This window comes from Adiantum capillus-veneris, chromosome 1 (assembly GCF_014529385.1).
Source record: "Adiantum capillus-veneris isolate H3 chromosome 1, ASM1452938v2, whole genome shotgun sequence".
NCBI classification, from domain to species: Eukaryota; Viridiplantae; Streptophyta; class Polypodiopsida; order Polypodiales; family Pteridaceae; genus Adiantum; species Adiantum capillus-veneris.
Window position 1 is genome coordinate 137742084 of NC_140931.1, and position 12008 is coordinate 137754091.

Consider the following 12008-nt stretch of genomic DNA (forward strand, 5'->3'; position numbering starts at 1 on the left):
CCCAGTAAACATCCACGGATATCACATTGTTTTGAGTCAGGGACCGAGCTTGTCGGTCCTATAGGTGCTTGGGTGATCGCCGATGAGAGGTGCACCACATATCTCATTTGATACTATTTTTACTTTGATCAGCCACTGTGGGCGCCCATGTGTGAATGGGTTAAAGTCTTATAAAAGGTCTATTTTGACCTAAAATTCTCATTCTGTAAGGTGTAAGCTAAGAAGTGCTCTTGCTCCATCTCTGTCTCCTTCTCCTCGTATGCTCACGGGTGTGTGTATGTGTGTGCATTCTTGAGAGAGAGAGAGAGAGAGAGAGAGAGAGAGAGAGAGAGAGAGAGAGAGAGAGAGAGAGAGAGAGAGCATTGCGGTGGCATTGGCGGCAATGAGGCGGTTGAGCACGGCATCGGCGGTGGCTCCTTCCTTTTTAAAGAAAATAATCCTTCACGACGAAAGTGTTGAGTGGTGAGTGACACACCCATGCCCCTTTGAGCTTGCTAGACTCTTCTAGTTGTGTTTTGCAACCTTTTGAGGCTCGCACACGGTGCATAGGCAAGTTCCCAACCTTCGACTCGTACGGTAAAGCGTACATTTACTTCCATTCCAAAATGGAAATAAGTTCCAAGTATGTTGTTTCCAGGTCAAATTGCCTTGGATCGTCTTGATTTGGTGAGTAGATTTTTTTAAATAAAAACAATAATATATATATTATTCCATACAATCCATTTCCATCAAAGAGATGTAAAGCGCATATCAATGCTGAGGTATACTCCACCATTAGTGCTGTAAAATATTTATATAAGATATAAGAGACATAATTGAGCAATTGTTGTCATGCAAGATGGAGATGATGTTATTGATAAAATCCAAAGCTATCTTTATATGTGCTATGTATCCGACATGTAAGGCTATTTGGACACTTTATGCTTTTGATGAAAGCCCCAACATTCAACGTCTACATGTTCACCTCCCAAGAAAAAACACAATGATGTTTTGAGATACAAAGGACTTATAGATCGTTGTAGAGGATGATAGAAATCAGAAGACGATGCTAATGGAATGGATTGTCACGAATGAAATATATGATAGTTATACATAATTTCCTTGATAAACTAGTGTGGAATAAAACCTTGAAGCAATGGAAAAAACGTCAAAGGGATAAGTGCATCGGTCGAATGTACAATGTAGAGGCCAACCACCGAAGATTTATATTTTATGAGAATGCTGCTAATTGTCTGTAAATGTTGATGAAAGTCATTTGAGGATCTTTGCACATTCAATGGGTGTATTTATCCTACTTCCAAGGATGCTTGCAGTACAAGGGGAATGTTGTAACGTCATGAGGATTTACAAAGTGGGGCACGATTACATGAGATATTTGCTATTATATTGGTGTTGCATGTGAAACTCTTTTGAATATATATGGGGAAGGCTTTCAACTACACTTTAAGAAGACCATTTGCATGTCTTGCACACTCAAGAACATGATGTAACAAACATGGCAGAGAAAAAAGCAATGGCAAGTGTGGATAGGCTTTTGAGAGGATATGGAAAGTTTTTGTGTGACTTTCTTGGCATGCCTCGAATAAATTGGTCACATATGAAGTTGCTTTAATTTACCTGCTCAAGGGGCAATGTTTGATGTGGATGAACAACTAAATGTTGTTTTTCAAATGAAAAGACAACTAAATCAAGAACATAACAAAGTCTATGACAAAGTGCTCCAATCTATTGAGCACAATAAAGGACTTGTGTTCTTTTTTGATGGACTTGGTGGGTTCGGTAAATCCTTTCTTTATAATGCATTACTTTGTAAAATTTGAGGGCACTGCATTTGGGGATTTTTGAGGTCTCTTTTGGGCCTCTAAGAATATCCAACTCAGTCGAGCACTTTAATGAAAGTCCTTTTTTATAAATATTTTGGTATAACTTTTAATTAAGTATAAAAACACATGTTAATGAAATTATATCTTAGTTTGTATATCTTTGTGAGATTTTGTGCAAAAGTAATCAAGATCTATATCTTGTCATGATTATTTCAAGCTTTATGGGTGGCAATAAAATGAATTTTGCGGCAAAAGATAAAAAAGGCGGGAAATCAAAAGTTAAACATAAGCTTTGATATTAATTTCCTCACGAAATATTTTTTCCTTCTTTATTCCTGAAAAAGTAATCAATATCTATACCTTGTCATGATTGTTTCAAGCTTCATGGCGGTAAAATGAATTTTATGCGGCAAAAAATAAAAAATGGAGGGAAATCAAAAGTTAAATGTAGGCTTTAATAGTGTTTTCCTTATGAAACATCTTCTTCCTTTTGTATTCTTGCAATGGAGAACTCTGCTCAAGATGCTTCCTCTAGTTCTCAACGCAAATGTAAATATAATCTTCATATTGATATAGGGGAAGAATACGAGCCTTTACAAAAAAGAAATAAAACTCGTAATCTTACATCTTATCAGAAACACCAGTTGAGATGTTTAGGTCATCAAAATATAGATCTATGGTGTGATGGGAGTATATATCCAATTGATCCTTGCTTATTCTCAACTCCTAGTTTTCGAAATCCAACATCTCTTTTACAATTTGCTAGAGATGGAGCAAAAGGTCTTTATGGTTACTGTTGCCATGTGTCGGAGGCATCAAAGCAGGTAATTGCTTTGAATCAAAAATTGATTGAAGAAAATGTTGGTTTAATTCAAAATCATCATTTGAGCAATCGAAAAGTCAATTCTCTCACCGCGACTATATCTGAGCTGGAGAGAGATTTGAAAAAATCTTGTATAAAGAATACTGCTTTGGGATTGAGACAAAGATGTCGAACAGTTTCTAATATTGAAACATTGAAAGTTGGAGGTGGTGGACCTAAGAGAAGGATTAGAGCCATAAAGTAAGTAGTATATTTATTTTTGTTTCTTTTGCAAGCTTTAACAAAGTGTTTAGTTAATTTCCTTGTTTTTCTTACATATCATGCTTCGTGTGCATTGCTTGACTTTGTAGGGACATGATCTTGAAAAAGAAAATATTGATCCAATCATGGCACAAAAATATTATTCCTTTTTTATCTTATCATCTATTGCTCGGGAGCTTATTGATTCTTCCAAATTCAAGAAGGTGAAATAGAATATTATTAATGAGTTTATCAATGAAGCAGAGGTGAGTACTTCAAACATACAAAAGGTCATTGATGACAGTGGTATAAGTAGAATGGGCTACTCACAAATCTTTAAAGAGGTGAAAAATAGATTGAAAGATAAGAAAATCTCTTCATCTGTATTGCCTACCCCTGCTAATATGAAAACGTCTAGAAGAATGCTCAACTCAGAAGTTGCAGACGTTTTGGGTCCTCCTCTACACATCGAAGGAGACTTTTCTACAAAAAGAGTGGTGCACTTCAACAAGTTCAACAATATATTTTTTGATTTGGAGAACCTTCAACAACAAATGGTCCATTTTTATCGAATTACTCCTGAAGAAGTAAACAACTTACTTATTTTTGTGATCAATCTCGATGAATGTGAAATGCTCAAGCATAAAAAGATAGAACGTGTGACAATCACACTCATGAATCGAGCACTTACAAAACAATTTTCTAATCATACAAATTGTAGCCCAGATGAAGACAAAGAGAGAGATTTTAGTGTACAATCAAAAAATCATATTTGGTGGCTTGGATTATTTGAGGTAAAATGCTAAGTGATATTTTTCTTATCAAAACATTTTAGATTATCACACATTAAAACCTTATGAGTGACTGTGATTGATGGTTATTGCAGGTTGATAAGGAAGATCATGATATTTTGTACTGGGATTTTCATCAAACTCAAGTACCAACAATCATTCAAAAACAAACATGAGGAAACCTTTTACAAGTGAAGGGCGTTGGCAGTTTTTCTATTGAGTGGCACATGGCAGGTGACCTCAAAACATTGAAATGCATGTATAACATCTCGAAGGGTGCTCTTTCAAATATCCTTGTTTATATTGCATGCAATCAGCAGATTATTTAAATCAGCGAAACCAGTTACAAAAACCTACAAGGGATCTTGAAGATTCAAACTTCAAACCTGTTTAAAATATTCCACTATCACATGTAGATGTCTGTACATTACATGTGCAGAATTGTAGAGAAAATAATTTACTTTTCGATATGTCTTCGTCTGAACATATTGTGTTGATAGTACTGTAAAAAACTACTTAGAATTTGTTTTGTCTGAGTTTGCTGACGTGTTCCCATCAGATTTACCAGATGGACTTCCAACACTTCATGGACCCAATCTTGATCACAAGATAGAGCTTTTGCCCAGTAGCCACCCATCTCTCGGCAACCTTATAGGTTTAGCTATGAAAATGTGTAGCGGAAGAAAGGATATGTGAGCAAGAGGGAGAGCGATGGTGGCACAAACAAGAAACACTAGCACAGTAGGGGGCGTCCCAAGAGAGAACGCTAGAGAGAGGAGAGAGAGAATACGATCTCAATAACTCTAGCACCAGATGCACTGTATGTACAATGAGCCCCATTCCTAGTGCTTTTATAACAGTGGGTTGAGTGGAATAAGTGACCATCCAATAAGTGAGTGGGAGAAAATCTAAAAACCCCACCACGTGGGTAAAAATGGGAAACTCCACTCACTGACCCAAAACCCTGACCGGCTTGTATATCCAATTTGCATGGAAGCTCAAACCTGAAAAGGCATCAAAAGAGGGTATTCAGACAATCAAAGAAGTCCTTTCTAGCATTGGACTTCATGGAGGTCATGTCAAAATCACAAAATGCTCTAAAAGGTCAACAACATCACATGAAGTTCCGACAAAACCATCAATTGGTGGTGTTAAAGCACGAAGGTTTCTATCAAACCATGGAAAGGTCTCAAACTCAATGATTAGATTTAACTTGTGGAAGCTACTACATAATGCAGTAAAAGACGGGTGAGGCAAGGAATCGTAAAGCAGAGGTATGGATATGTTTAGATGAAATTTTTACTGTATTTGACAAAAAAACATGGACCCAAGAGGACAACATTAAGTTAAGACTTGCACTTCAAGCTTTTGGCAAAAGCATGCAAGAAGCTTGGTCATCTCAGAACTTAACACATTACATGGTATGTTTATTTTTCTCTTATACATGAATTGTTTTTTTATAGTTTTATTTAGAGATAAATATACAATACACATGCTATTATGTAAATATTGATTTTATTCATGTGTATAACTCTAATGTACTACTCGTTTACAACATATTTTACACAACCATATTCCATTGTATACAAAAACATATGGATGTCCTTCAATATGGAGCACACAAGGAGTGGAAAAGTCACATTATCAAGCATGAGGAGCTTATTTTCACCATACACAACACGGGGGTGGAGCTACTAGAGCCAACAGTTACAAAGAGGTTTTCTTTTGGTTTTATAGAAGGATTATTCTTCAGAAACAAAAAAACGAGCTCTCGAAAGAAAGACGACAAGCACAAGCAATCAAAATATCCCAACAAATTCAAAGACGACAACGCTGGAAGAATTCTACCGCACAACAAAAGTTAGATTCATGGAGACTCAATAGAACCAAAGATAGTAAAGTTTGGGTTCTTAATAATCAAACAACAAAAAATTAAAGTGTAAGAAGATACATGAGCTACACACTTCCACTTGATATTTTCTACATAAATTTCTTGAGTACTTGCATGTCTTCCTCTTCTTCCTAAGCTCTTTTTGATGTATTTTCTTGGTCTTGAAATCTTTCAAACTCATAGTGTCGTAGCAAATGTCTTTTTCCACCAGGTGTCAGCCTATTTGGATCTTTTTCTGCAATGGAAAGCACATATCCTATGTAAGTTAGATAATGTCCAGCTAAAGATCCTTGGAGACCATGCGCATAGCCAAAAATTTTGATTGTAGTATTTCTTTCAAGCAGAATGACTTTGTTGCTATTTGCAGGAACTTTATAGCCACCAAGATACCTTGGCAATGTTTTCAAAGCAAAAATTGATATGTATGCATTAATGGAATACTTTGAATGGAATATGATAAGATGTGGACTCGCTATTTTTCCCATATAAAACTTGAAAGCAGCATCTCTACTAAAGTCAGGTTCTCTTGATCCTCCTGGTCTCTTCAAAAAGTCATCCTTGTGTGCTTGTACCTTCAAACCAAAGAAAAATAGATTAATTCGTAATGACAAATAGCTTAAAGAGATATACAAAAATAAGTGAAGAAGACTTACACTAATGTTTTCATCATAGACTAGTTGTTTTTCATTCCAAATGTTGATCGATCCGTCGATCTTCTCCTAGTTTTGTGGCCGGGTCTTCTACAATTGGAATGGTAACTTGAGATCCTCTTGACTCTGCATCATTGTCTTTTTCATTTGGAGAGTGGGAATCCTTAATAGGTTATTGTGCCAAGAGAAACTCCTCTTTAGTAGGTTCACAATATTCCAAAGCTTTATCAAAACGTATTCTAAGAGCTTTTGCTGAGTCAAAACATGTTTCAAGTGTTTGGAATGTAGATTCTTTCTCCACAAAGTCTTTATATTTCATTGGCTCATCATCAGTACCCACATTGAAATTCCATCTTTGAGCAAGAATAGCAAACATTTCGTCTTCTCTCAGATTAAAAGCTCTTTGAACATCCATCAATAGGACATACTCACATTCATTGAGAGGGAAGGTCAGAAGAATAGGTACAGGTAAGTGTTCCACAGGCTTACTCAGGCTCTCAAAGATCTTGGTGTCTGATCTAATAATTGCAAGATCAAGCTTTTCAGATTTGTGTTCCTCTGATAACATGTTGAGCTCTTCTTCAAATTCAGCATCCTCATTGACCTCTCCAATGATAGCACTATTAGTCTCTTCCTCCTCAAGTTCCCCTTCATCGTCTCGAATCAAAAACAAATACACTAAGAAGCCCTCATTCCTCTTAAGGAGTCGACACTTCTGCTTGCACTTTGGACAATGAAGGAGAATAAGTTTGCTATCCTCAGGAATTGCCGCATATTTTTTGTTTAGCCTTGAAGTTGCTAATGGAAAATCTTTTATAAGATCTATTGCATGGACATAAACTTCTGTAAGGTAGGTTACCTCTCTTGCTTTCACCAGCCGCTCATAATCTAACGCTTGCTCCTCTAGGAAGGATGAATGAAAGGATAATACTTTTGTGATATCAAGAGGAGTATTAAACATTTTGTAGTAGATATCATAATCTTCAAGGGCTTTGCTATCATAGATTAGCTCTATAAGCAAACTCTCTGGGTCCTCTGTTTCTGTCACAAAAACCAATACAAGATTCATATGCATTTTTTTTTTCTTTTTTAGCCATTTTAATAGCTCAAAGTTACCTTTTTTAGTTTTCTTTTTCTCAGGCTCTTCCAAATAATCGTATATACTTGAGGACTTTGCTTTGGAAATATCATCTTGGTTTTCTAGCATAGCCATGGTCTGCCACAAAAAAAATAAAGATATTTTTTTTCTTAGCCAATATTAAAGGCTTCAAACCAAATATAAATATATATATATATATATATACACACACACACACACACACATATATATACACACACACACACACACACACACACACACATATATATATATATATATATAATTTATTTATTTATTCCTTGCTAGTTGTATCGTATATCCTTTTTATATAAACAATTTCGTTCTCTCATTCAAATTAAAAAATTTCACATAAAAGAAATGTCAAATAAGGACCCAAATTTACATATTCTATGGTAATTGCGTGTTATATTCATGCTGAAATGTACTCTCCTACTCTACTTTGCAACCAATAATATTGACTAAAACTAGATACTTAGAAACCCCCCCACGAACAGATACCACTATACTTATACGTCATGATTTGATTCAACTAGATCTCCGTATTCATGGCTCCTACAGGCTCCTAACAAATAAGATATATGAGATACTCAAAAGATCCCCCTCCCCTTTTTGTCTAGTCTCCCTCGCCCTCTACAAACTACACTCCAGCTAGATCTACACGTATGGCTACAGCTGCCTTGTCGTCGCCCTTATCTTCATGGCTCTTGCCATGACAATCTCCCAATGGCTCCCGCCCTACCATGGTACCCTTATTGTCCCCTCACCTCTGCATCGCACTCTCTCTCTGCATCGACCCTAAAAGTACAGACCTGGTCAACAAAAGCCTCTCTCATTTAATAAGCAACAATCTCCTCCCCCTCTGCGATTACGGGTCCATCGTCTCTCTCTCTCTCTCTCTCTCTCTCTCTCTTCTGCTTTTTATTCTTCTTCTCTCTCTTTGCTTCTTGGCCGCCTGTTGCCTCCTTTGGTTCTTCTTCGGATTGAAATGTCACATGCAAACACACACTCTCACACAATGTTGCAATGAAGCGGGAGATGGTGCAGACACGTTGCCAACCGAGAGAGAGAGAGAGAGAGAGAGAGAGAGAGAGAGAGAGAGAGAGAGAGAGAGAGAGAGAGAGAGAGAGAGAGAGAGAGTGCACACTAACGTCTTCACTGCATGCTTAATTGAGTGCTCGTAGATTGCATGAGGAGAATCAACACCGATTCTCCTCCTCTTCTTTTTTTCAAAGATCGTGTCACATACACTTTCACTTTACTTCATTTCATTTTATCTTTGTACCCAGACATTGGATTAGATCCACATGGATTGTGTCAGTTTGGTCTCGTAGGTTATTTTGAAGCATTTAAAAAAATACTTTTTGTATAATGTTAAGTCTCTCACCTAACTTCGATGCTACATCAATTTTATATCTAGAAAAAAAAAAAGAGATGCACCTATTGTGCACAAAAGCCAATCCTCCACGGAAGGATTGGTTTTTTTTTGCACAATAGGTGCACATCTGTGTGTGTGTGTGTGTGTGTGTTCCTTTGATCTCATTTCTCTCTCTCTCTCTCTCTCTCTCTCTCTCTCTCTCTCTCTCTTCCACACACACACACATACACACCTTCACAGAATCGTGCTCTACTGCAGACGACGATGAAGTGTGCACCGGACGACCACCTCTGCTGTTCGCACGAGCTGTTGCCTTTGCAAGAGGAAGACGCGCTGCTCTCGGACGACAACGCAATGCTGTTGTTCGGTGCTGCAAGACGACGATGTGATGATGCATTGCTCCTGGACGATGACGCGCTGCAAGATGCACTGCTCCCAGACGACAACGTGCTGTTGTTGTTGCTGTTTGGACGCGTCACTGCAAGATGACGACGTTGTGCAAGACAAAGACGTGGAGAAGATAAGGTAGGGTTTCTTGCCTTGTGAATTAAGCATTAGTATAAAATAAGTTTTAACATTGTAGAACCCCAAACCCCCCCCCCCCCCCCCCCCCCCCCCCCCCCAAACCCCACACACACACACAAGAAAAACCACATACACACCTCCCCTAACTTCATTTACCGTCTCTGCGCGCACGCGAGAGAGAGAGAGAGAGAGAGAGAGAGAGAGAGAGAGAGAGAGAGAGAGAGAGAGAGAGAGAGAGAGAGAGAGAGAGAGAAATGAAATGAGATGTTTAGTATTAAACGGCTTCAAAAGGCGAAAAGACACACACACACACACACACACAGACACACAAATGAAATGAGATGTTATATTAAACAGCTTCAAAAGGCCAAAATGACCTATGAGACCAAATTGATACAATCCATGAGGATCTAACCAATGTCTGGGTACAAAAATAAAAAGAAATGAAGTAAAGTGAAAGGGTAAAAACAAAAGACTAAAAAGTCATACTGAAAATCATCATCCACACCTGTTTAATCAAATCCTACTATGCTTCTAGTATCTAGTTGAATCAAATCATGACGTATAAGTCTAGTGGTATTTGACCGTGTGAGAGAAAGGGAGGGTGGATCCAAGGAGTACTGGAATGGAGGCAGTCTATCCACGTTGAAGCCATGTGATCACTAAAACCATGAAGTCATCTGCCCATACCAACATGCAGTGTCCCCTTGTAGCGCTAGCTATTGGGATGACTCAAGTGCTAGGCAAGCATATATGTCTCTCGGAAAGTCCCATAAACTATGCATGAAGGAAACTGATCTAGTAAGGGCCTCAACTGGGGGGGGGGGGGGGGGGGGGGTAGCTAGCTCACCTTGAATAATCTCATGTGGCATTGAGGCCTTAGCCCAAATCATCCGAGAGATCATAGAGACAAGAGGCCTCTCCATACATCTCCATCCATTAGTGCTACAAAATTTTCCATGGGGGTCCACTAAGGGACCCCAAAATCTGAACCCCATAGAGCATAGCTCAAGCCACTAGAGTGTCAAAAAGCCACAGCTTTGTTCGAGGTTCATGAAACTGAACCTGTGAATACATCTTCTTCAAACCTTCCAAGGCTGCATAAGATCTCATCAATCTAGCGTCCTCAATGAAAATGCCGGTCTACTTTCCCAAGATAGGTGTATGCATCTATCATCCCCACCATCTCTTGGCCATATGTAAAAGTAGGTGTTGACCTCCTGACCCACTGTGGTGTGGTGTTAAACACCATGACCTTGGTTTTTCCCAGGTTAACAGACAATCCACCCTCTTAGGTATAGCTTGTATGCACGAGTCTCCCCACCCATCTTCTCTGTGTCTAATGGCTTTGCCGTCGGGATGGGAGGCTTGCATGCACTTGCCCGTCTTCTACTTGTCACTTTCTATTGGAAAGTTCTGTTAGATGCAACATGTCTACTTAGATGATTCAGCAACAACGTACACAAGCTCAGGTCATTGAGAGCACGAGCAAGGACCAACGTATGCGACTCTGAGAGAGAAAGAGAGAGATCTCAACGAGCAATACCGTGGGATAGTAACAGAGAGAAACGACCTCTCACAAGAAGGATGGAGCACATTCACGTGAAGGGCCTGCTTTGTCGCTCCTCTCCCCATCCTTCCCTCCTTCCAGCCTGCCTGGATCGCCTCGTCAACGGATCTCTGTCCTTTAGATATTACATGGAGGGAGGGACGGATCTCTGTCCTTTAGATATTACATGAAGAGAGAGAGAGAGAGAGAGAGAGAGAGAGAGAGAGAGAGAGAGAGAGAGAGAGAGGAATGATCTTTACAAACTTCGCATGGACAAAGAGATAGAGACCAAAATTGCATGGCAACCCACATGTGAGAGAAAGCTCTAAAACCTCTTCGTTCTACTAAGTTTAACACTAATATCTCACCCTTTTCTTTTCCTTCCAAACACAATGAGCCTTTCTGAATTTTCTATGGCTGGTGTTCCCTACTAACTATATTAAGATTGCTCATAGCTCTAAGGTTCCCAGAATACCTAAGACAAAAGCGACTCAATGGCCATGGGGATTGCCTTTCCACTCACTCACATGTGGCTATGTAGAATCCGCAGCACTGGCAAGGGGTGTAGGTAGCCTTGACGGGATATGGCGATCACAAGATAGTGGGCATATAGCTTAGAGAAACGGAGGGGCTATAGGTGGAGAGAACTAGGATATTACGCTCACAAGTCTCGTTGTTGTGCTGAAAAGATGCCTCAAATTTCACCTTTTCTCAAAAAATGTGCCCACATACTCGCTGGGTCTTTCAAAATAAAAATAAAAAACTTGGGATTTACCCCAAGCGCTTGCAATATGCAATAGTCTATGCCCTTCTCATCTCCAATTTGTCTTCTATGCCTACCTCATCCATCTCTTCTACAACTATAGGAGTCTCTTTCTCCATGTGAAATTTCTCTCCCATAGAAAGTCCTCAAGGCTAAAGGTCATCAATGTGAAAGCATTGGCGATTACATCCATAGAAAGGATTTTCTTGGTATGTAATGTTGTAATGAAAACAACACAGAGTAAGAAGTAGACATAGGTGAGAGTATTTATGAGAAGGCATTAGTCTAGGGATGTTCGTGCCTAGCAGTGCTACAGTTTTTGTTCTTGAGGGGTAGAGAGGGGGAGGGGAGGTTGCTAGTCTATCCTATGTTAGTGCCTAGCAATGCTACTTTTCGTTCTTGAGGGGTAGGGAGGGATTTTAAGGATTGAGACTATATATCACCTAGATTCCTTCCAA

General features: G+C 38.9%; 2 pseudogenes; one reads left to right on the top strand and one right to left on the bottom strand.

Moving 5' to 3' along the window:
- The first annotated feature begins 2326 nt into the window (after positions 1-2326).
- On the top strand, positions 2327-4006 carry LOC147465650 (uncharacterized; annotated as a pseudogene).
- A 1651-nt stretch (positions 4007-5657) lies between these two features.
- LOC147465651 (uncharacterized) lies at positions 5658-7287 on the bottom strand (annotated as a pseudogene).
- Positions 7288-12008: the final 4721 nt, after the last annotated feature.